Source organism: Numida meleagris, chromosome 7, assembly GCF_002078875.1.
Source record: "Numida meleagris isolate 19003 breed g44 Domestic line chromosome 7, NumMel1.0, whole genome shotgun sequence".
NCBI lineage: Eukaryota > Metazoa > Chordata > Aves > Galliformes > Numididae > Numida > Numida meleagris.
Window position 1 is genome coordinate 27,020,360 of NC_034415.1, and position 20,138 is coordinate 27,040,497.

The 20,138-nt window shown below is 40.5% G+C and overlaps 2 long non-coding RNA genes across 2 annotated transcripts in view; one reads left to right on the forward strand and one right to left on the reverse strand.

The window, feature by feature from the left end:
- LOC110402786 overlaps positions 1 to 19,527 on the reverse strand; it is a 56,067-nt gene extending 36,540 nt beyond the window's left edge. Inside the window, exons 1-2 of the long non-coding RNA XR_002441302.1 lie at positions 19,171 to 19,527; positions 3,522 to 3,624 (exon numbers count right to left, since the gene is read on the reverse strand). This is a non-coding gene — a long non-coding RNA (uncharacterized LOC110402786). The remainder of the gene's footprint in view (positions 1 to 3,521; positions 3,625 to 19,170) is intronic.
- LOC110402787 lies at positions 1,991 to 8,320 on the forward strand. The gene is made up of 4 exons (XR_002441306.1): positions 1,991 to 2,059; positions 2,401 to 2,470; positions 5,146 to 5,206; positions 7,985 to 8,320. It is a non-coding gene; the product is annotated as an uncharacterized LOC110402787 (long non-coding RNA).

A 20,138-nucleotide genomic window follows, 5' to 3' on the forward strand; every position in this document is an offset into this window, starting at 1 on the left:
AGAGCACAAAGCATCTTCCAGCAATCCCCGTGCAGGGCTCAGTAGAATTTTCCTTACTTTAGGCATCATTAGCTTCTTGAGTTTTCTAAGAGAGCGCTCATTTCACTGGAAAGGCAACAGGGCTCGTGGTGCAAATGCCATGCTCTGCTCAAAGTGCAGAAGCCTCACACAACAGCATGTGGCACTGCTTGCAGTACACAATACGTGGAAAACACATTATTCAGGAACTGCCAGAGATGTGGATGCAGCTCACAGCCAAACCTTTTGCATGCTGGCCTTCATTTTAAGCCATGCTGCATCCTCGTCATGTGGTTACAAACTTATGGTGGAAACACTGGGACCACATCAGCCTTCAGGACTTACCAACACAACAGCTATTCCTGGCTGATGGAGACTGAATTCACTGCCTGCCCCCTAACACTGCTCCTGAGGTTTAGTGAATATATATATTTCCCAAACAATCATGTCTGTTTGTTGGCAGAACTCAGAACATCTTTATACATATACAGCACTGTGATGAGCACTTATAATGTCAGGCTGTCATTCACACAGCATGATATAACATGACATAGCTCAGTCACAAATACTATTGTGACAAATTTAGAAGTAGAGTTGGATGAAGATTTGTAATTCTGGCATAGGAATGATTTTAATATTTCAAAGTTTGTTTTCATTCTGATTTGGAAGGAAAGGAAGGAAATCTAGAAGGTTTGAAAAATTATCAAACAATTTAGATATAAGTTTCTAATTAAAATTCAACTTGGCTGCATAACACAAAGCAGGGAAAGTGGAAGTCCCAGATAAATGGGAGTCTCAGGGCTAAGGAGACAATGCTCCCAGGCTCCTGGCTTCCTGTCCAAACAAAAAGCCCAGAGCTGCAGCAACCTGCCCAACAGGCTGTCAAGTTGCCAGTCCACTTAGACTCCGAGCTCTCTTCCACCCTACAACCAGCTGCCAGCCTGCTCTGATGCTCACAGAATCACGCATCCAAGTAACTGTCTGACATCAACAACTGGTGGGGCAGAAGGAAGTCTCCTGACTTCCCTAACCTGCGGGCATCCAAGTGCAAATCCAGAAATAAAATACACGATTTCATGATAATCATGGGTCTGATCCAAAGTCCATCCAAGGCAATGGGAAAATTTCCTTTCCTGTCAGTTTTGTTTGGGCTAGCAGGTCACATACACAACACCTTGCACTATTTCCTATATGCGGCCTAATTTATTGCTCTAGTGACAAACTGTCTACAAAGCCTTAGCTCAGAAGTACTGACCTATCTGGCAGGGTTTCTTAGTAGTTAGCTAAACCTAGGTTTTTCTCCTCAAATGGGAGGAGAGGCTTTGATACAGCATGGCTACAGAAAGACAAATGCAATTCTGGGGCCATGTGTGCAAAGCTTTCATACCAGGGCTCAAGAACCAGCTTACTCCTGTCCCCGCTGTAAAATTCTACAGCTGTCTCTGCTTGAAGAGCACTGACAAGATGACGGATAACATAGAACTCTATCCAAAGATCAAACACAAAGCAATTTTTCTATTGATTTCTGCAGAGGCAGGTCAGCTGGAATCAAAGTCCTGGTAAGTTCTTTCCATCTATAGCTGACACAGTTCACAGGGCTTGAGAGGGTTATTTTTAACTTGGACACTTATTTGTTCATGAGCATTATCAGGTGTATACTTTGTGCGCATTTTTTAATAAACATGAAATACCATACAGTTATGTCCCCCAGAGTATCGCAATGACACCATGAAAGATAGGGAACAGAGCAGGCATAGCAGGCCTTTTATTAAGCACATCCTCAGGTGAGAAACAGCAGGTGGCCTCCTGTATGGGAACTGCTGAGTCACAGTTTGAACCACTGACTGAGCACCTGGAGAAAAGACCCAGTCAGCCCTGGAACCACAGGTGAAGGCAATTCCCCTGTGCAACTGGAAGGGGTGGAGACAGTCTCCACCCCTCTTAGACCACATTTAAGGGCTGACTGCTACTAGGGAAGGCTCTTTTGCTGGAGATCCCTCATTTGTGGAGTTTTCCTGTGAGACTAGGCCTCTGGAGATGGGTGAGCATTCTTATTTTGTAACGTCTTCTCATTGCGCTGGTCCTGCAGCCGTTACACGTCCACATCTTGTGTTTGTCCATGTGTGACATGGGAATAATGAGGATACAGTTCTGATTGAAGAGGTGCATTTTTTCATAGATTCTGGTCATCTTTTGCAGGTAGGCAAACAAGAAATTTCTTTCTAATTTATCACTGTGCTACTACATCTACCATGGAGTATTATAGCACTATGTTTATATTTCTTTACATTTCATTATAGATCAGCAACCTTACATGTACTCCTCCTACAACCTACAATCATATTCATGTATTTGTTTTTCAATTCTGTGTCATCTGTTCAGGAAGAGGATCACATTCCTAGTTGCCACAAGCCAGTCCAGACATCCTGATAAAACATGCCCATTTACAGAGGTCAGTGGCACACAGATTTGATTTTTTTCTGTTATTTTCACCTGTAAGCAGAGGTATGCTTCCATCCAGGTAACAGACTTCCAGATCATGGTGATGAGGCAATCGTGATACAAACCTTCTCCACTTGCTTAACCACAAAAGGCACCACTGTCTTCTCAATGGCTTATAGTAAATCATTGGTACAGCTTTCATGCTTCTACACTTCACCACTATTGTGTGAAGTGGCCTACAGTGCTGACATTGCTTCTGTCTAAATGTTTCCCTCCTTTATTTTCTTCATAATGTTTCTTGACTCTCATAAAAACCCTGCGGAGAATGGACCAAGTGCTTTCATCATTGAGCTCTGCTCATGTTTGATCATTCAGTTCTCAATAGCTGGAATATGTTTTAAGGCATAAAAGTGCATTGTTTCATTATGTATAGGAAAGTCAGTGATGATGGATAGATCTCTGCTTGCACTGGAAATAGAGCACCTCTCTAACAAGTTGTCAATCTCAATTAAGACATCAACATGTCAAATTAAGAAGGTACTGCTGCACAGCCTATTGTTGAACTGCATGTCAGGTGAAATAAGCACTAATTATATACTTAGCCAGATATGTCTATTCAATATTACTTCAAAACTAAGGTCACTGAGTTATTATGAAGTGGTAGTTTACACTATTTTGGATCCCACCAAATGGCAGGTGGCCATACAAATATGCAACTCAGCATGTTCTGCTTGGTCCCCACAGCTGTGCTGCCAATCAGTTAAGGATGGCTGCAAGTAAATGCTAATTAGCTTCTGTTGATCTGCATATTCCAGCAGCCTCCCAGGATTCCCATTTTGATATGCAAGATTGCCAGTTGGGTATGTGATTGAATTAAGAACCAGAAAAGATTTTATCTTCCATACAGGAAAATGTGGGTCTGAATCCCCAGCAGAGGCTGTTATCACTCTGATTTATGTTTGGCAGTGCCTGTCATTGGAGTGGTAGCAAAGGCTCAGTGCTAGAGGGTGCTGCCTGCCTTCCTTTGGAGAAAGAGCTCCTTATTAAGAACAAACACTTACCATCTGGGGTCCGACCCACTCCTGGCTTTTACATTTGCAAGGGTTCCGCCTGTCTGTTCCCCACTCAGGGTCCAGCAGATGCTCTTCTGTAGGTTGACTGCCTCTTGAAAAATAGAATATGAGGAAAAAAATAAATAAAGTGTAGAAAGGTTTGGAGTTGTTGGAGATTTTTTGCACTGATAGGATTGCAAGAGGCAAAAAGGAGAAGATTTAGCAGGGTTGTAAATAGCCCATTAATAGCTGGCTGGTTGAGTTTGCAAGGACTGCTTCAGAAAGAAATGGCTGGAAAGTTGTACTTCTGGGACCAGAGTGCTTAGGTTTTGCACCTGTACTTCATAAGGGGAAAAAAATATGATCTCATTATGTAAACATTACAATAACAATTTTCAGAAATTTTGCTTGGCTCTGCTAATAGAGAGCATTGGTTCCCTGTAGTGAGGAAACAATATTTCTCAGAAACTGCTCACTGCATATGATAGCAAAATAAAATTCATTTCAGTTGTGACTTTTCTCTTTTTGGCTTGATCCAACAATGGAAGAAAAATGATTATTTAAGTATTGTGCCAAGTTTCTGTAGGTTGATATCATTTCTTGACTTTAAAGAAAGTCTTAAAAAAAAAAAAAGTTGGATGGTGGAGCATTATATGCTACTTTAAAATGATAGGAAACAGTTCTTCCTGAGGAATTTTAAGTTATTTTCTTTTTAAACAATGCCATTCTCACAGTAATAATGCTTGCTGGCAGTCTACTGTAAGCAAGACATCTAAGTACATGACCAATAGACCTGCTCAGTAGTGTTTAGAGGAGAAGTCAATAGGCAAAGTTTGTTGCAAATTTCTGAAGTATATTGAACATACAAAAGCTTGAAAGAGAATTACAGCAGAGGGATTTGAAAGGCAGTTGTGTAGTCTAGCACAGCTGAAAATGAAAACATCCTCTCCTAAAGGGCATCACAAATCGAAAAATGCAGCACAAATGTGGCCCCAGTATTTTCAAAATTGCTCTATCTATATAGTTATAATGAAAAAAATGATTAAGGACATCTTAAAATAAAAAATTACTTCCAAGTGTTCTAAGTCGAGCAAGATTCGTTATCCCCTCTTTTCCTTGGACAATTATAAAGCCAAAAGGAGTCTTGGGCTTAACTGTGAGGATAACCTATAAATATGTAGGTATTTATTTATCTGTGGGATAAACCAAGGTGTAGTATGGGGAGAAACATCCTGCGTATGATTCCATCAGTTGAGAATTTATCTAAAAGAACAAAACACACATTTTTTTGTGTCATAATGGTACACTTTCTTTTAAGGAAGAGGATTATTTATAATTGAAACTGAGTATTGCTAAAGTCTGGTAATCCCACAATTTTAGCTAAGGTGGGTTTTAATTGGGTACACATTATCACTGTATGTATAGCCTCAGTTCAACAGGGCAATGAAGCACATGGTTAACCTTAAGTATCATTGAAGTCAATGAGAATTATATGCCTTGTTGAATTAGGGCCTTAGGCTTCTCAAGTTATTAAAAGAATATATCATATTTCTCTTTATTATGCGGAGTTCAGGGACCAGGCAGTTTGGTAGGTGTTCTGTTGTGGTGTTTTGTTCTTTTTTTTTTTTTCCAGTGACGCTGCAATTTCAGAGTCAAGAGGAGGATTAAATGCCAGAGCTGCTCTGCACTATCCTGTGAGTTAGCCTCAGACTTTCTGCAGGATGGTTTATTTTAGCAAGGGTATTTTCATCGGTTAATCCTCCAAGAACACTACAACAGCATGTTTGAAGCAGAAAATGCACAAACTCATGCTCAGCTCATAGAGTAACCCAAAATACTTCTCTTTGGTCTCTAATGCATACAGGAAAGAGCATCTTCATGCCTTAACACATTGCACAAGCCATGAGAAACTCAGAAACTAGCTGTGTGAATATATAAATCAGGGAATGTCACTAAAAATGAAGTTTATTCAATTTTTGTATTTTGATTATTATTTTACTACTGACACACCCCAGAAGAAGATGTTGAAGTTCACTGTGCTGGTTTCTCAGGTTGCATAGTGGCACATAAATTCTCCTAGCCTGGCCAAAACAGACACAGACTTTCCAGTACAGGAAGGAGGTTGGAAGAGAAGGGAAAATATTGCCCTGCATAACATTTAAAACAATACCCAGACACAAAAGAAAAAACAGCCAAATGCTACTCTTCATTTCTCACAATGGCTGAAGAAGTTAACAGGCAGCTATTTCAAAATAAAGAAAATATAAAGTAAATTCTTATACATATGAAATAGGTGATGTATTGGTAATAAAAAGTAATTGTGGAGGCTGTGATGAAACTAATGAAAATTATTTGCTGTTAGACAATGCTACATCTACACATAAAGAGAGCTGACAAGCTGAGGCTGTTACATTTTGGATAAATATTCTATTAATCTGTTCTTCCATACCATTTACTGCTGAAATAGTGGTGAATACTGCTTTGCAGAAGGCCTAAGATGAAAAAGGAGTGTAACATAGCAATATGTGAGTCCTTAAATCAAAATAATAAAAACTGTTAGTTGACATATTCCCAACATTCGCCCTCCAGCACTGCCTGTAAACAAGTAGATTCCCCTAAAGAGGTAGGCTCTGATTTTCACTCCAGTTACCTAACTACATGAATACGACCCACAGTTACATCTGTAAATGAATAACCTGATGCACAAAAACAAATTCCTTAAAGTGAGAGTGAATATCAAAGAAATAAAAAATCCCTATAATATATCCGTGTAAGAATTTTAAACTCTTTGATCTCTCTCCTGTAAGAAGAGCTTCTTTTCTTGAGTTCTTACAATAAGACTGAATCTAACTTTAAACTGTTAGCTTAACTCTAGGACAAAACCTTGCCCCAGCAACAGGGGCTGAATCAAGGTCTCACATTCTTGGGTGTGAGTACTCTTCAGGGTAGAAAAACTGACAGGTGAAAAAAACAAAAAGGAGGGAAGAAGTCTTAAATGGTAGCATAGATCTGAATGATCTGAACCAAACTACAGCCAAGCTACAGAAATATTCAAATCAATTTTTCAAGAGGAAGATGACCTGCTTAATTTCAGGGATATGAAATAACATAATACCTTTTCTCAGTTCCAGGATTCCAAAACTAAAAGGTGGTGCTGCAAAACAATGGCTTACTCTTCCTTAAGTGGCTTCAGTATCTCAAAAGCCAGACACAGGCAATGCATGACCTATGCTCCTGTCAGCCTGACCAAAAATGGGACATTTCATAGAAGGTCAAATAGGTATATATCCTAATGAGCATCCAAATATACATGGATTTTGTGTTATTACACCTTTTTCGTGCACATCAGTCCTTAAAACTGAACTGCTAAGATCCAAAATTTTCTAAATTTGAAAGCTTTTTGGAAGTTTAGTTCATTGCCACACATCCTTCAGTGAGAACAATGAGGGAGGACACTCAGATTGACAGCAAGGGTGTAAAACTCCCATTCTTTCCTTAAACACAAAAATGATGAAAACATTTATTATGAAACATATTTTCCATTACTGTATTGTAGAATGTAAACAAGTTCTCATGACATATGGGGCCATGTGTTTCCTTAAAGAGGTGTTATGTATGTCAGAAGCAGCATATGTACCGTGTGATACAGCTACCACCATGGTAAGCATTTGTTATTGCCTAGTGAACAGGTGCATAAAATCCCCATGTAAACAGATGTCATAGCTGCACTGACATCTCTTACTCATGTCTTCTCCTGCAGGAAAATGAGGGGGTTTGTTTCCCCCTCTTGGGTGTTTAATGTGAATGGCCTAAACTTACACATTTGCATCTTCCCGCTTTCACATATGTATCTCCTTCTTGATGGTACAGTAGCTACAGTAGCTTTTAGAAGGAAAAATAACCCAGATAAGATCTGTTTTCTATAAGAAATTCCATGATAATGCTCTTTTCCAAAGCTTCCATACACACACTGTCGGCCTCTAAGTCCTGCTTTGTAAAGAAACTAACTCAATGCAGAGAGTCCTGAAGGGTTTCACCAAATTTTCTCTTGATTTTTTCTCCTAGCCCGTGGAAGACAATTTTCCCCTTTTGAAAAAGGAAAAAAAAAGGGTATCTGCACTGTCTGAGGCACAGACTCAGATAAGAACGATCCAAATCATTTATTACAGGTTCCCTTATACACATTCACAAGTTTTCTCTTTTAACTTTCCCAGTTGCCATTACACATCAGCAAAACATTCCACAAACACTCCTTAACTCTGCGTGCAGGTGCTTATCCAACCAGAGCCATGAGTTGTTCCTAGCCACGCACTCTTCCTCCAATCAGGGTTGTTATCATGTGGCCATCAGGCAGCTTACTTGACTTTTTCTCCTCTTTCTGGAGATGTCCTTGATTCTCAGCCTTGCCTTCTCATGCTGTTTATCTTGCTCCCCAGCTTCTGCTCTGAATAGTCTTCCTTGTATTCCCACAGGTGTTTCAAGTGTGGCCCAATAGGAGAACTGAAAACACTCAAGTGGAGGCACTGTGAGGGTGTTTGACCAGCACTCCTTAAGGTCTCTCTTTGCAAGGTGATGCTTGCAGGTGGATGGATCAGTATGACCAGAACGGACACAACTAGAGTCTCATCATAGCCAAGAAGTAACTCCGAGATATCTAAGAGCCTTCTAGTCACGTGAGCTTCCAGCACAGTAAGATTTACATGCCATACAGAGTGGGGCCCCTAATTATCAGGATGGTTTTGCAAAACTGACCCAGAAGCTTTCAAAACAGTTTGGACTAATTCCACAAACTCTTTAAAATACCCTTGAGTAAGGTAAGGAGGAAATATAAATATGTCATTTCATATTATCAGACATTGGCATTCAAGTCAAATTTACCTTTGCTGAGCATGGTATAGCTTCACGCAAACAGATACAGGCATAAGTGCCATATCTGGCTCTTTCCTTCTCTCATTCTTTCATTTAAATCAAAATATTTGCAAGAGCATTTTAATGTAAGCCAAGGTAGTTGCTCTCTGCTTTCTCAGATGTGATCAGAGTTGTGTTTGTCCTTGCCTGGTACATATTAAAATAATAAATTTTCCTCCCTTTCACCCTTCCACAGCAAAGAAGCCCACTTCTGCTCACATACTAAATTTTTAATGCATTTTTCATTTTAAATTCCTTTAGCAGTGTTTCTGTGGCTCTTGCTTCCTTGCTTTCACACTCCCCTTAGCTATGATTTGCTGCACAAAGAAAAAAAATAAAGCCAGCCCATTCTTACAAAGATACTTAAAAAGATACTGTAATATGGTTGTGAATGCAGGCCTTACCCAAAGCCTGCTAGAAAGAAGGCTATTCTTTGCATTTATTTCAACAGGCTTTAGATCAATTACTCCTTCAAGAAAAGGATTCTCAGCATATATTATTTAAGTTTGTAGCCATGAGAGGCTTCTTCCCAGTCAAATCCAATATGGGTGCTAACCGGGTAGGGTAAATCTGAACATACTCAACACCTTATTCATGGCACTTTCTGACAGAGCAGTCAAGTCAACTGCTGTCCATGAGTTGGACAAAAGGAGTTGATTGGGTACAAAAGCACCAGCCTGCAGGACCAGATGGGCGAGCAAGAAGTATCCCAGCTCAAGTCCTCTGGCTGCAGACTGAGGACATAACATAGCTTCCCTGAAGTTTCTGCAGATTTGCTATGACAAACTACAGCAGAGCATGAGCCTGCCATTAATAGGAAGCATCCTGTGACCTCTTATCCTGCTGGCAGAGGTGAACTGATGCAGTGAAGCAATTAGATGACAAGTCAAGGAGATAGAAAGTAAATTCTTTGGGGACTACTGGGAAACAGGGTCTACCCAGGAGAAAAAGGGTGAGAGGGAGAAACTGCCTTTAAATGAAGAGAGATGCACATGGGTAAAAAAATATCAAAAAAGAATATATGTCCAAATATGACTAGAGGCGAGCTTTGAAACAGCTCCCTTTTTTGAAAGAGCACAGGAAGATTGCTTCTTTGAGCAAAGCCTCCAAACACCATTACAAATCCCATCCAAAACACTTGTGTCTGGAACAGGAAACATCTGAGGCTTGAGGTAGGACAGAGCAGCAGAGAGCAAACTTCCCTGGCACCTTCATCAGCCCTTGCAGAAGACATCAAAACTTACTTAATCCAGTCACATGCTTGGAGTTGCCATAAATCAAATTGCTCTGTGTCAGTGCAGAGGTGTTAACTGTCAGCCCACATGTTGCAAGCCTGGGCAGACGAAGGCAAAGAGCATTGGCACCCACTGCCAGGCACCTGCGGATGCTGCAGTGGGATCCTGTACTGCACCCGTGTGGACATGGCACTGCTCTGCTGGGTGCTCTTGGCCTGGAGCTTCAATTGTGCTAACGGGGGATGAGGATGGCAGCATCCTCAATCATATGCCAACTCCATCATACTTCACAACAATCCTCCCACCTCCAACAAGTCCTGCATATCCTTTGTACTTGAAGGGAGCTTATAAGCTGGAGGGGGACCAGCTCTATATGCAATCTGATGGTGCTAGGACAAGGAGGAATAACTTTAAACTAAAAGAGGAGAAATTTAGGTTAGATTTTTAGGAAGAAATTATTTACTCAGAGGGCAGTGAGACCACAGCACAGGCTGCCCAGAGGGCTGTGGTTGCCCCTTTCCTGGAGGTGTTCAAGGTCAGGTTGGGTGAGGCCCTGGACACCCTGATTTAGTGTTTGGCAATCAAACCATGGAAGGGAAGTTGGAACTAGATGGTCTGTAAGGTCCCTTCCAACCTAAGCCATTCTATTCCATGTCTGCACTACCCAGGTAACTGCACTGGCCACCCAGAGCAGCTCTAGCTCTCCAGCCAAAACTGAGAAAAAATCCTCCCTTTTTCATTTTATACTCCTATTTGTTCATCACATAGGGAAAAAAAAATGGAAAAATCTTGTTTTCTAGCAAAAAGGTGCCCAGGAGAAGGCAGCAATTTACAAAAACTGAATCAAGTGTATTCAAAACACATAGATCAAGTCAAGAAAGATCATCTTTTACAGAGTAGTATCTCAGGACATGGAAGATATGGTTTCACATCTCCGCACTGCCAGAAATATTCTTACCTGGTTCTGGTCAAAACATTTCCTGACAGCATTCCCAACCCATGAAGTGGAGCAGCAGCATTTCGACGGGTAGTGCAAGCTTTGGAGTCAGCTGGCACTGACTCCAAAGTACCAACAATTATTGCTAATTGGGCTGCAGGTGTGTTGCAAGGAGTGGCAGAAAGCTCTCTTCCTCCAGCACTACCTTCCCTAACCTCTCACTTCTGGAAACATTTCCAAAGCTTTTTCCGGGAACATTTCTCAGGCAGGGTCTGACCTGACGTGACACAGCTGAGCCACAGATCAGATGAGATCGCAGCCTAGAGTCAACAGTGTGGCTGCAGGTTGGAGCAGGACCCGAAATGCAACACGGAACTGGGAAAACAGTCTCCTTTCTTCTCCATTTCCTTTTGTTGCCTTTCCAACACACTAAGCACTGCTATGGCAGGGAGAAGACAGTCTGCCAGGTTACAGTTATATTTAAATTTCAATTATTTAAATAGAATTAAGAGCTCTGGAGATGTTCTACAGCCATTTCCCAAGGAAGTTTTCCACAGTCTTTATTTCTGAGCAAAGGAACAAGTTACTCTTCAAACCTGAGCCCAAATAAGAAAAATAACCATGCTGCCCCTGCGGCCATCTCTCTCTCCCCACTCTCTGATCACTCCACCAAGTGCGAACAAAACTATCTTTAACTGATACCAGGAAATTCATATCAGTCTCTTAAAAAAATGTTCTCTTTTAGATTCATATCAAACCTGAAAATCTAAACCAAATATTAATATGCCCCTCTGTGCTGCCTCTTCGAATTTGCATATCCTTCCTGAGCTGTCCTGGTCTCTCTGGGAACACTTTCCTCGTGAAAAATTGATTCCTCCATTTTTCTTTGTGGCAGAAAAAGCAGTGGCTGGAAGAAATGGAGGGATTCATCCCCAGATCAGTCCTCTTCTCCATCCCACTCCTCACCCGGTGACAGGGTGGGGACAAGGGGACGCAGAGAGAAAGCAGACTTTTGAGTCAGTATTCAGTTACATACTATGGCAGCGTGAAGGAAGGAAGACAATCTTTCAGAGAGGACTGAACTAACTTCTTATCACAGAATTGACTCAGTTTTTCCACTTAGAAATAGGGATAAGGTAACTGCTCACTTATTAGAAGTGCTGAAGAAAAATAACTGAATTAATGCAAGGCATTTTTAAACTTGGATCCTAGAATGAGAACTTTTGGGACAGGAGGTTAGGACACGTCTCAACAGAGACCTCTGACAGCCCCTTAAGGTCTTTAGGCAAGGCACAGTAGAAATCATATCAAAAGACAGATGAAACAGAAAGCAGACTGTCTGCAAACAGTTTTGTCATCATAAAGCAAGAAGTAAATGGGTGAATTATGGAATGCATTAGATACTGCAAAGTTCATAAACTACAAATTACTGGGGAAGATGGAAGAACGGAAAACCAAATACCCACCCTGTCAGTTAAGAATTGGTTTTCTAGGAAGAATGAAAGCACTACGACATATGTTATACTGTGAAGTATCACCCAAGGTCTATCAAAATGTAGCTCCAGGGTCCTGATTTTATGTTCCTCCAGTCGTTGCTGGTGTTTGTTTTTGCATAGCCTTGGCTTGCAACATAATGCTGCTACTGATCAGGGTCCCCTGTGAAACTCAATTCCTCTATTTTATGTTTATGGAATTCTCTCTAGTGATTAATTCCTGAACACATATTTCAGCCTTTCAGTTGCATGTGGCACTGGAAGCAAAAAAAAGTATTACACCTATCTTATTTCCCCTCTCCCCCACCTCCCATGAGGGCCTAAATCATTTCTTTTTTGGCTGAGCAGCACTGCAGTGAGGTTTTGCTGTGTCTCCACAGTTTTTAGCACAGTAATGCTGAGACACTGCAGGCCAGGCTGCTGACAGCTCATTGACCACGCTGGAACTTCACCCCACTTCTCCCCAAAAACATTTGATCCAGGACCCTGACCGCAGCGTTTCACAGCATCAAAATTACCCAGTTATGCCTCTGCCAGGGTATGCTGACAGAAAACTGCAGAAAGCATGTTCTACATCAGTTTTCTGATGGCTGATTTGCACCCCATGCTGTGATGAAGTGCTGGATGCTGATACACATCAGATCAAATAGAGCAGAGGTAAAGCTGCCTGACAGCTTAAAAAAATAGAGAAATACGAGAAATAAAAGAGAAATAAGTGATCCTTCATTTCTAAGGACTTTGTGTCTTATCTCTCTGGAAGATTGCTACAGCTAGCTCAATTGTTACTTTCCTGGGATGTCTTGTTTGTTTCCACTAGACGGAAGTAATGTAAAATTATGTAAATCAGCTTTCTTGAAGTAAAGAATCACGGACCAGTCAATAATGTTTATGCATTAAGAAAGGGCAGCTCCTCCTGGAAGAAATAACACAGGGAGCCGATCATAAGTAAACATTTCTAAACAGACAAAGGGCTGGTCCCTGCAGCACAATATATTATCATATTTCCACATAATTAGTTTGTTTTCCACTTGAAATCAGAAAACGATTCGACATTGCATTCTATGCCTCAGGATGGTGCATACAGTACAATTCTCATGTGCAGGTTCATATGTTGAATAATTAGTAAGAATTAATCTGTTGAAATTAAAGTTCGGAATATTATAGAACTCATGAATACTGCATGGAACAATCAAGTAAATTAAACCAGAAACAGAATTTAAGAAGCCAGACAATAGCAGATGACTGCTGGCAATCTGTTTTTTAATCAGTGAGTTACAAGCCAGAGGGATGAATATTGTTACCAGCTTTAGAAAATATTGTAAAACGTTAGCAGGCACAATAAAGAAGACTTACTAAGTAAGAATATTTTTATGATATTTCTTAAAGAAGAGCACTTCAGAAGGACCTGCTACCTTTGACACATACCTGCTCTCCAGGATGCTCTGATCAGGAAGGACCAGCCCCACAAAACATCCCATCCTTCTGCTCTGCCCTGCAGACATACTTAGGACTTCTGAGAGCCCCATCTCAGTCCATTTAAGTGTTGTATTTGCCTACCTGGAGCCAAAGATGTGTAAGTTTCTTTTCAGTTTCTTTAAAGTAATTATTGAGTTATTATACAGCTCAGTTCCATACAGTGACTTCTGGTTTTAAGAATTCAGGACAGTTATCCCTTACTTCAATTTTATTTAAAATTCATCTACTCATTATAAGTACATATGTTTCACTTATTTTACTATGAAGAAAACACTGGTCATGTCTTGAGATAAATTAGTGGGGGAAAAAAAAAGGAGAACAGTCAGAAATCTTGAGAAGACTATGTTGATTTATGCCAGAATGTAAATAATCCCTGTGAAGAGAATAGCTTTAAATCTAAACGCATACTTGACTTTTTCTATTGTGTATGATCCTGTTAAATTGGAAGAGGTTTCCAGATCCATTTGAAAAATGGCCACTACAGTTAGCTGAAACTTCAATCTTGAAAATGAATGAATGGAGCTGGTCCAGTACATTGGCTCTGGACCAGTCTTTAAAATACAGCAGAACAATGAATAACTGAATTCACAGCCAGCTGGTATCATAGTTGGGCAGTGAAAGTGTCAAAATATTAGTGACTTTTTTACATTTGTCAAAATCATTGCCAATATGGGAAGCATGGGCAGCTTGCAAATGCGAATCTTACACCAAAATAGTTTTAAAATCTTGCCTCAAGAATGTGTGCGCAGATCCTGCTTTTATATCACCCATCAAAGGACAGGCGGAAGAGAATAACATCTCTTTTACTTAGAAGATATAAGCTGTTATTGATTTATCATCAAACATCAGCTCCTAATGTGGTTGAGTGGTGCTAGATGCCCTGCAGTAATAATGGATCAACCAGCACTCCTATGTCTTATTTTCTGGAGTCAAATAAGCCCATTCAGTCACTTCTAGGATGCAGCAGGTAAGGCATCCATGCAGAGTAAATACTTGTGTAAAATTTATATCTATAGATACATATGCATACACACACACAATGTAGAGGAAAACCAAGTTTGGCCATGTTTCAGTTATAGGAGAGAAAAAAAGAAAAAAATAAGCATATGTTTGTAGTGTCTGACACATCTTTCTGCTCCAATAATTTAAAAAATGTTTGTTTTATTTTTAAAACAAAATTTTGCTGGCAATCGCTGTACGCTGCAGTTGAGATACTTTCACTCTCTTTGAAAGAAAATACTCGCATGACCGAGTTACTCTCCTGCAGCAGAAGGGAAAGACACTGTACGCATGCAGCAAGTTCATTCTCCAGCAAGATGCTCCCCGTGAGTTTTAGTGCCTGCTCTCTGCTTGCTGTGTATTTACTTCTTTCCTTTCACTGACAGAGTTCCATGCAGGTACCAGGATTCCAAAGGGACTACATAAATTTCCTTCTTGTGATGAGGAGCATGGCAGCCTAGGACCAAACCCGTCTGCCACTGAACATTATGATTTTCATAGTCAGTGGATTCAGTCTCCAAAATTTTTTACTGAGGATCTCTGAAGGCCTGATGTGTAAAATAGACAAACATTAACTCTCATGACCGCTTATATTTGCATCTACAGAGCTAAGCAACCTCAGAGCAGCACCACTCCATCACATGCAGATGGACCTGGGGGCTCACCTGGCACTCTGTGAGGACAAGGATAGCTCCCACTGACTGAGATCCACATACAACTTCTATAAGAACAGGACATGCCTCCTAGTTTTGTTCATTAAAAGACACTTCAAAGCAAACAAGCATATGTGGATGCACACTTTGTATAGGAAAAAAGTCATACAGACTGAGAGAAGCTTTTTGTTCTTTCTGAACCCAAATACCTAATCTGTTTTTTTTTCCCCTTTTAGAATCAATTAGATAAATGAATAACTTCTTCATGTTCCTTTATTAGCTTTGTACTAATAAATAGGAACCTCTGCTATCTTTCCTGCTCCTCTGCAATGTTCTTGTTTCAGCCAAGTAAGGTTTGAGCTGGAAAGTTTCCCCAACAAGATTTTCATTTCTCATCTTGTCTGATGCAAAGTAAAGACTATGCCAAGTGCCACTGACCTTAACTCTCCCGAATCAAAAATATCTGATGTGATATATAGAAAACTTTGATGTGTAGATATGCTAATCAGTAGAGAAATGTCAAATTTGCATACATTTCAAGTGACCCAACAATATTTACCTTAGAGCTAAGTTTCATATTTTTCTGACAATTGCAGCATTGAACAAGTGACTCATTTAGCATATCTAAGCAGCATTATGTCACAGGGATTTACCTCAGAGTTGTTTGAAAGCATCAAAAAGATGAACATCACTGTCTGAAATTAACAACAAGCCTAATTTGATTTGACAAATGATGTTGATTTAGATAGGGTCACTAGCTATTGAAGATGCGGAGGACAAATAGTGCCTTGAAGCCTTGATAAAACTGAATACTTAAACAGTTCATTATGCAAATTTGCCCTCTACCTGTCAGTAGTGACTAAAGTATAGGGTTAGAGTGCTGGAGAGGCTCTGTGCTAAGGAGACGACTAGTATACATGTACCTGGCTCTTCTTAAAAAAACAGCTCCTTAGACATTTACAAAGTGGATGCGTATCAGCATCATCCTCCCCAGGTTTGACAGTTAGAAAATAGACAAGGGCTTGATTCCTGAAACTTCTGGTGTCAGTGTAGAAAACTTAACTTTACCAAGCCAGCAGGTAGTCACAGACATTTGCCCATTGCACACTCAAGGCCTCATTCTCCAGGCCCTCTTACTATTTCACATCCTGGGACCTGGTGGACTTCAGTGGAGTTACCTGCACAAACGTACCTTCTGCGTGGGGAGGAGCCCTGGGGCATAACCAGACAGAGACAGGCTCCCATCCAGAAATGTCTGGGAACCAGAGAGGTGCAGACTGCTTTACAACTATGTGCAACACCTACACTTGTGCATTTATCACTACTCCCACCATCACTTGGCAAACTGGCATCCATTATAAGGAGTGGCAGCAGAAAGGAGGAAAAATCTTCTCCAAGGACTTATGAGTAAAACCCTAGGTTTCAAAAAACAGCCTGAGATATTTTGTCCATTCAGAAGAGAAGGATTTAACTCCCGAGGGTCCATTCTAAAAAAATTAATCATACTTAATTGCATCAACCTTGCATGGTTTTAGAAGGCCAAGAGCACAGATTGCACTTCAGAATTAACTGTGTAGTAACAGAACAACTCAGAGTAGATGTTTAAGCATTCAGGAATAGTTAATGGTATTTACATGTTCCAGATCTCATGTGCTGATAAATACTAATTCTGAAAGCAAGTGCCACAGAGTTCCTAATAATCTGTACAACAGTGATTCCTTAAAAAGTCATTTCTCACTGCTTTGATATACATGCACCATGACTTCAGACACCCAGTACACCAGCATACTTCAGGTTACAAGCACCACAAGACCATCTCTAGTCATGTAATGCTTTATAAGTTACCTTTCTGTACGACATTTTCCTCTTATCTTTTAATCCAAGCTCAGAAAACCTCATTGGTGTAAAGCCAGGTTGAAACTTTGACACAGTGCATTCAGTGAAACGTATGAAAATGTCAGTTTAAGTATTGGCAAGGAGATTATATTGGAACAGCAGACAAAAGCTACTTAATTAAGGAAGTATGAGCAAGCAACAACAATATACAGAGTACATATAAGAATACCTCCTCACAAACTAGGTCCCAAGAAAACCTTGCATGCAGCAAGCCTGGCCAGCCCTGGGACAAGGTACCCATGCAGATTGGTTGTACACCCACTGACCCTGTAACAAGAAGTCCCAGAGCTGCCAGAGCAGTGGCCTGCTCAGTCTTGAAACAGGAGAAGCACTGCTCATGCTCACTGCCCTGGGCTTGACCACAAAGCCTCCGCTAGAAAATAAATTTTCTTAGGGCTGTGGCACCAGACAAATGTGTTTGGGCCAAGGTGTATCCAGTGCACTTTGTAGAGTTCCCAGCTCAAGAGCTCATTTGTACACACAATTCTAAGTCATCACAGACCTTTTCCCTTTCATACCTTTATCACACAATCTTATCAACTCATTTACGTATGTTTTGTAGTATCTGTGTTTTCTTTATCCAGGTTGCCCCTCCCCCCCTTGCTACTCAGACTAATTGGGAGATGACTGTATTTACCATTTCACCGGATGTGAGAAAACATGTCTTGTGAGTAACTTTGATTTGTTTATAAACTACTCCCCCAACTCTGCTGAGCTTTTAAGTTCTTGGCTAATTGCTCTCATGTCCATGAAATGGGAGAAACCCAAGTCTGAAATACATGGAAACAATTAGGGCAGCAAAAAAAAAAAAAGGCTTTCCCTGTAAACAGATGTCCATGCCAAGATACCCTACCTAGAGCAACTGGCACGTGGTATGTTTGCAGATGGAACCACAGTAGGATCTAGCCACTTATATTTAGCATGCAGCGTTATTTGTTTCAGCTAGCCAGCTAGCAATAGGCAGGAGTTGGAAGGGGAACCCATAATTTCTGCACAGAAGTACACCCACATCAACACCCCACACATAACAATCACATACCTTGAACCTTAATTATTACAAACACATCAGACATTACAGGAAAATCCACCTTTCCCCCTCCCCCCCCAGATGGGGGCACAGGAAAGCCCGTATTGGAAGAACACAGGTAGTATCATTTGTGATGTGTTATCTTGTTATAGAGTTCTTTTGACATTTCATTAACATGGCAATATAAGAGAAGCCCTGACATACAGCAAGTGTTACAGCCTTTTTTATTACATTGGTGATTTCTACTGCACATTTACTGTAAACTACTGTTAGCACGCATGAAGTAATTCAGCAGTCTGAAGGCCAGGAGGGATCATTTGTTCATCTAATCAGATCCTCCTCCACAACCCATGCCACAAAATTCCCTCATGTTAGCCCACTGTCAATACCCCTGCCTTCTTGCTGAGCCAAAATGGTATCAAATCTTGACTTGAAACCTTCAAGGGGATGAGAAAGATCTACCCCTTTCATGGATAAACTGTTCAAAGATCAAAGTTTAGCAGTGTACTTTCTATTTTTCCCCATGCAAATGCAATGATTATGAAATCAAATAGTCTTTGAACTGGACATAACTGTAAAATGTGGTACTCCTGAAGCAATATATATTTTTTTAAACAAGAAGAAAATCACCTGGAGAGAATAAGAACACTGAAACATCAGACTTGATCTTTGGGCTTACATCCAAATGGAATGGCTAAATTTCTATGACCTGTAAAGCAGGACTAGATGATCATACAGACCCTTCCTGCCCTAAAATAACCCACAAGTTTACAAGCTGCTAGCCTGCAATTATTCCTTCACCAAAATGCTACTCAATGTCAGAATGGATAAAAACATTTTACTCCTGCCAGTTTGCAATCAATGGCCTTAATATTAATCTCTCTCTTATAGAAAGATGTTCTGATCACTGATAATCCCCATGGTACTTTTTGTCTTTTATAAAATACTAAAGGTCAAAATACCTTTTCCCGTAGGAGGGTGGTGATTGAAAAACTGTTATGATGGAAAATGTAAAAGCCAAGTCAGGTATGTACCTATTTGGATGTGGAGTTCATCTTCACATCATGCTGAAGCAGTGTCTCAGTTTCAGCTGGGATGGAATAGTTTTCTTTAGAGTGTCCGGTACAATGCTATGTTTTGGTCCTAGGAGAAGAACAATGCTAATAACATAATGATGTTTATAGGTGCTGCTAAGCAGTGCTCTACAGAGCCAAGGCCACTATCAGCAAAGTGCCCCAGGAGCTGGAAGGGAACAGAATTTGGACAGCTGACTTAAGCTGGACAAAGGGATATTCCATACCATGTGACATCGTGCAGAAGGAATTGTGAAGGGGGTGGGAGTTCATCTCTCACTCTTCCACTGCTGAAGGGGCTAGCTGGGCATTGGCTGGGGGGTGGTGAGCAATTGCTCATGTATCACTTGTTATATGCATTCATATAAACATATATACTCATGCATAGATAGTCATAACTCTTTTCTTTTCTCTATTTTAGAAAATGGTTTTATCTCAACCCACAAGTTCTACTTATTTTTTCAGAATTCCCTCCCCCATCCCACTGGGAAGGGGGCAGGGGGGGGGAAAATGAGCAAACAGTGTAGTGCTGAGCCACCTGCCAGGTTCAACCACAGCAATCACCATCTCTGCAATCTCTGTATGAAAATGAAAAATGGAAACATTTCAAGAACTCTGAGTTATCTAGTGCATCATCTAGCAATCAATAACAGAAACAAATTCAAGGACTGCACATTTTGTTAAGGCCAAATTCTTTTTCCAAGCATTGTTATTCAAACGTCATTAATTTTATGACTGAAAGTAACTGCACAGGTTTAGTTGTTAGCCCAGTATCTTTGAAGCAGATGGATTCTTTTGGACTTTTCTTTTGCTGTAGGCCAAATTCTCCAAGGCATGCTAAACATACATAGTATTCTCTATTGCACATACCATCTTTGAAGTTATTTCCAAGACATTTCAAGGCACTTTTCACTGCATTTATTCTCACA